Genomic DNA, 6,286 nt, shown 5'->3' on the forward strand with positions numbered 1-6,286 from the left:
TGGAATCTAAAAATAATGATACAAATGAGCTTTTTCACAAAACAGAAACAGACTCACAGACATAGAAAACAAACTTATGGTTACCAAAAGGAAAAGGATGGGGAATAAATTAGGAGTTTGGTATTAAGAGATACACACTACTGTATATAAAATAGATAAACAATGAGGTCGTACTCTATAGTACAGGGAACTATATTCAATACCTTGTAATAACCTATAACATATATATATTATATATATATATATATATATCTGAATCACTTTGCTGTACCCCAGAAACTAACACGACATTGTAAATCAACTATACTTCAATAAAAAAGAAAATGAAAGAAGTAATAGGCATAGAAATGAAAAAGGATGAAGTAAAACTGTATTTATTTGCAGACCACATAATTGTATATGTAAAATATCCAAAATAATCCTCAAACAAGCTACTATCATAAGTGAATTTCATAAGGTCCTGTGCTAAAAGGTCAATAGAAAGCATGCATTTCTATCATTAAGCAACTGGAGACAGAACTTTTGAAAATAAAACCATTTATTGTAACATGAAAAAAAATCAAATCCTAGGAAAAATATAGAGAGAAATGTTACATCTCTACTCTGAAACTACAGAATATTACTGACAGAAATTAATGAAGGCCTAAAGAAATGATTTGGAAGAATCAATATCATTACAGTGTCAATTTGATTCAATGTAATTCTAATAAAAAACCTCAGCACTCTGTAGAAATTGATATATTGATTTTAAGATATATGTAATTCCAAAGGATCTAGATAGATAAAATCTTGAGGACAAGGAACAAAGTTAGATTTATTCCACTTGCTTTACTGTGTGATTCATTTATACATGGAATAAAGGAGAAGTCAGAAGAATGCTTAGTTAGAGGAGGGATTTTCTGAAAAGGAAAAAAGAAAGATGGACTTCCCTGGTGGCGCAGTGGTTGAGAGTCCGCCTGCCGATGGAGGGGACGCGGGTTCGTGCCCCGGTCTAGGAGGATCCCATGTGCCGCGGAGAGTGGGATAAACCACATCAATTTTCAGTCTTGTCCAACTGAAATTAGCCTTTTATTCCTGTCTTGGACTAATCCAATAATTTTAAATGAAGTAAGGAAATAATGAATAACCACCATAAGGCATTAATCAATAGACAAGTTTTGAGTGAAATCCTTATTCTCTTTGAAACATATTCCTAGATTACTTTCTCTCTGCACTGACTTGGCCTTTTAAAATTTTCTTTTGCTTCAATATGAGGGAGAAGAGGAGTTCCTCTAACTTTCTGAACCACTTCCTCAACTGACAGTTTCTAAAGCAAAGTAGGCTTTTGTGAATTTTCCTGATGAAAGCCCAACTGAAGATGAGCTTCATTTATAGCAGACTGCTGCTAGCGACCAGTTGGTGGCTGAATGCAGTATTTACAATAGCTATTATTCAGTTTCCTCAATGAGTAAATTAACTTACTACATGTGCTTTCTCAACAGATAGTCGGGCCAAATATGAAGGCTTCCTGAAAGAGAAGGCAGAGTTTTTTAAGGTTGAGAGGTTCTTGACACATGACAGTTTGAACTATTAGACTTAAGAGTGAGGGCAGAGAGGTAGATAGTTATTTTGAGCAAAAAATATATTTGAAGTTAACAACTAATTAAAACTTATGAAATGTACTGAGGGATTATTTTTTAATGTTTTGTTTTGTTTTTAGAAAAGAGTTTAGCAGAGTTAAAAGTTTATATTGGCCTGCAGCTGTGGAAAACTTCCTTGGAAACTTTTCATTTTTTAATGCATCTCATTGGTGGTGGTCAGATGTTATACATCACCACCAGCACTTTTATGCTTGGTCTGTGCCTATTTGTAGCAATATCCTTAAATCATAGTAATTGGGTACTTTGTGTTTTCCATCACAAGTCTTGTATAAGAGAGCACAATTCCCTTACTTCCACCCATATCTTCCTTTTGGCCATTCTTATCTCAGATTAGACTAGGTAACTGCCTCAAGGACATTGTTTGAAAATTTTACTTTTTTTTTTTGGCCAGGGAATATTTACTCTTTCATACCTTCCATGCTACTCTAATTTTTTTTTAAGCTATCCAAGCCTATGTTTCAAATTAAGGATCACGTTTAAACATCACGGTAAGTTTTGTGTTTCATTTTTTCATGTAGGATTAATGTTGTTGATATGAATTCTCATGATCAAATTAAAGGAAATAACTAAATGAAAAGCCTCAAACACTGCTTATCTTGAATCCTAAATAATAGAATCATTTGACAAATCCCATCTAATAAATTCATGTGCTCAGTGAATTCCAAAAAGAGTAATCTATTATAATAGACGCCAAGTGAGTGTTAGGGATGGTATGCGTTGTAGAATGATTTCAATTTTGCATTTGCAATACTTGCTAATTTATTTTCCCTAGTGGTATATTGTTTTCTCTCTCTGCACTCTGTCTGCAATTAAGACTGTAGAAAAGCTCCTGTCAGACAACAGGCAAAGCTCACCCTTTCTCTTGGAGATCATGTAAGAAGAGGGACAGAGGTAGAGCAGAAAAGTCAAATAATAACTAACAAAGTAATGCCTTTCGGAGAAGCCCACACCCATCCCCATGGCCTTGTGCAGTCTGGCATGGGAACATTAATTCAGGGTTGCTGGGACGAAGTGGTTGACTAGGAGCCTGAGATAGGGCTTCTGGGAAATCATGGAATTTAACATTTACTGACTGCCTGGTGAGAAGGTACAGAGAGCTACAGGGAGATGGCAGACCAATAAGAGTCTGGGCTCAGGACAAGGAAGTCTCCACTTGTGAGAATTTGCAAGTGCACCATCAATTGGCCAGGACCACAGAATCCAGCAGTGAGTGGCTCCCCTCACAATCTCAAAGGCCAGGACTGACCAGTCCCGCCAGGGCTCACCATTCCAGAGAGCAAACCAGACCAACTGCCGTACAGTACTCACTGCAGAGGACCCAGAGAACACCACTGGGAGGAGGGTTTGTTTGTACCCTTCATTCCCTGCTGCATGGAACCTCAGCCCTGCTTGCCACACACAGCCAGACATCATCTGGGGAGGTCAGGGGGAGGAGAGAGAACCGCAAAAGACTGCTTTAGACTGAAAAGACACAGAGAGACTGATTACACATCAGACATTGAGACAGTACACACTGGCAGGTCTAACTTGTTTATTGTCCAGTGGAGTAGGAACTTGTGGAAAATATCAGGACAGTTAAATGACAAAAGCTACATTTTCTTTGGACAGCTAAGCCCAGCAAGAGTGAATTTATGACCTGCCTACATATAAAGAGAAAACAAAGCAAAACAAATTCCCGAATTGGAAAGCAAGTGTCCGTATTATTGATACTATGAGTTTTTGTGCTGAAGGTCAGTAGGATCTTTCTTAACTTTTCTTCTAGTGAGAGGCAGTGCAGCATGGGCTCTGGGGTCAGTTTCCTTCTCTGCAGAGTGAGGCTAAAAATGGTATCTATTTCATAGGATTTTTGTGAGAATTAGAGAAGTTAATGCACATAGAATGTAAAATGCAGCACCTCATTAGTCAGTACTCAATAAATATGAACTATAGTTATTTAGAAATATAAATGAAGCAAATGCTCCAGGAGTTTAGATGAGCATGAAGCCACTGCAGAGGGAAATGACCCAGGAAGATTTTCTCAGGAATTGGAGCTTAAGCTGCACTTTAAAGAGGGGAAGACCCATGGGGTGGAGTTAGCAGGAGGCAAGGTCCTTCCATTCAACTGACAGCTAAGACGTAGGGGCTGGAGTAAACAAATGACCTTTAAGAAAAAGACAAGTACTGTAGATATCTAGGTCTTCAACTACTTAGGTACACACTAACTTCTGGAAGAATGCAATATTTTCCCCACCCGTTTGTCCTCAGAAAGCATGGCAATTCCTGAGATATTTCACCAGATCAACAGGGGCCCCAGGAAGCTACACCTCTGAAATGGTAAGATTCAGCCTGGATTTGCCCTAGATCATCCTAGGCCTTGTGATAACTGCAGAAGTTTCCCCATCCCTGGATTTTGTGGTTCTCACTGTACCCCACAATCTGGAATCTTACCTCTGTACATAAGCTAGGAGGACACGTCCACAGGCAACCACAAGGTCATCTTTTCTGACAATTCAAGGCATGCATAAAAAGGTTAGGAACAAAAATGGAATAAATACATTAAAAATAAGGTTAGGAAGAAAGAGATCTCTGTTGCCTCATGTTTCTTTTTCATCATTTTTAGTCTTTCAAATTATATGCTGGCACATCCTAATGAATATTTATTGAATGAGTGATTGAAGGAGTAGGAAAACAGAAAACAGAGTTTAGAAAACATAGTTCTCCTGAATCCAGTATGTTAAGTAGTCCTCAGAGTCAGTTCAACTCACCTTCATGAATACACACTATAGATATGGTAGATAAAATACACAGAGTTCTGACCTTCAAAGGTCTTTCAGTTTGCTCTGCTTTGGTCTTGGCGATTTAAGTGGAGGTCATCCACACTGGCAATGAGGTCTTTTTTCTAGGATTCAGCCAGATGACTCTCATTAACCCTCCTGTTCTGCTGCTTCTTGAGTTCATCATTCTGCCCGTCCTGCCATCTTTGGTCTACTCTGGCTCCTGATTCACATCTGCTTCATAATCTTTTTGGACCTATGTATCTCAATTTTTGACTTTGTTTCCTCTGTACTCAACTGCTGCCTTTAAATGAAAACCTCCATCAAACTAATGAGGAGGAAGTGGAGGAAGTCATGAAAAACAATTTTGCAGGACTTAGAGATTGACTGGATATGAAGTATGGGCATTAACGGCATTAGCACAGTGGTTTGGAGCCTTATCGACGAGAGGATTTTAGTAAAAATAAGGAAAGGTGTTGGAGGTGGGAAGAGATCATGACTGGGGAGAGACACAGAGAGAGAGAGGGAGGAATGAATAATAATCTGATGCAGGGAATGAATTATGTCTCACCTCATATCAATCATAATTTACTCAAACTTTTGATATGCATTAATTCATTTCACAACATTTGTGTGAATTAAGAACTGTCATAACTACTTTATAAAGGAAGACGCCGAGGTCCAGTGAGCTTAACGATTGTCTAAGATTCCAGAACTAGTAAATAATAGATACAGGTTTTATTTCACCTTGATTGAGTTGACCAGTTGACTCTAAGCTTCTATCCCTGTTCCAGCATTAAGTTACATATACCCTCCACCAATTCAAAGATGCACAAGGCTGTACTGGAAAGAATTAGGACACCTGGCTTCCTCTTTCGTCTCTGCCTCTAGAATATTTGGTCTTATCAGTTTACGTCTTGCTTTGAGTATGAGAATTCATCTGTATGTGACATGGTTGTCTTAGACTCCCTTATCTCCAAACCCTCTTCCTGTTCTAAGAGTCCAAGATTCATTAAGCATAATGTTCAAAAAAAATTATATGTGAAAGAGCCAACTTACAAGACAGGAGAAGGGCTCATCTCCAGGGCTATGAAAGTCTTCCTTGTAGTTCTAACATTGTCAAAATACTAATAAACTTTAAAAATCCTTAAATAATAAGGAAACTCATGAGAGGTGAATGACTTGTCACAGATGACACTCCAGGTCAAAGGAAGGACCTGGCACACAACTCAAATCAGAAATCAGAATTTAGAATCCTGCTGTAACCCCTGGAACTTACTACTGCTGTTATATTGGCCATCGACATAAAAGCAGCTGGAATCTATTGATATTTGGACTCTGTTTGGAATTCCTTTGTTTCTAATGTATTCTAAAAGTACTTTTTGAAATCTTTCTTAATAATGCAGGACACTGAAAATGTTTTCTGTGGGCTGTTTGTAAATGCGGGTTGTGTGATACACATCTGCAAGCTACATGGTGAAGTATTTTATATTCTATGCTCCATATTTATCATTTTCTCAATCTGATGTTTTGGAAAAAAGGACTGTGTACTGGGGTCTCATGTGTTTGCCGGTGGTGCTCAGCTTGTTTAAATTATCAGATGTTTTTACTAAATTATAATTATCCTTTATTAAGACCAAAACACTATTTGGCTTGCAGCAAGCCTCATCTGACTGGTGAATCATGAGGACATGTTTTTGTTTCAACAGATTACAGAGAAAGCATTCATTTATAGTCATCATAACTAACTAACACTTTTGGTATTTCCTGATAGCCCTGATAAGTTAAAATTTGCAGCAACTAACAAGGTGTTGATTTAACCAAACTTTGACTTGCTCTAACTTCAAATTATGCTTGTTTTAAAAATCTAATGGTCTTTAGAGGTCGTAGTGG

Source organism: Neophocaena asiaeorientalis, unplaced genomic scaffold (genome assembly GCF_003031525.2).
Source record: "Neophocaena asiaeorientalis asiaeorientalis breed wild unplaced genomic scaffold, Neophocaena_asiaeorientalis_V1.1 scaffold388, whole genome shotgun sequence".
NCBI lineage: Eukaryota > Metazoa > Chordata > Mammalia > Artiodactyla > Phocoenidae > Neophocaena > Neophocaena asiaeorientalis.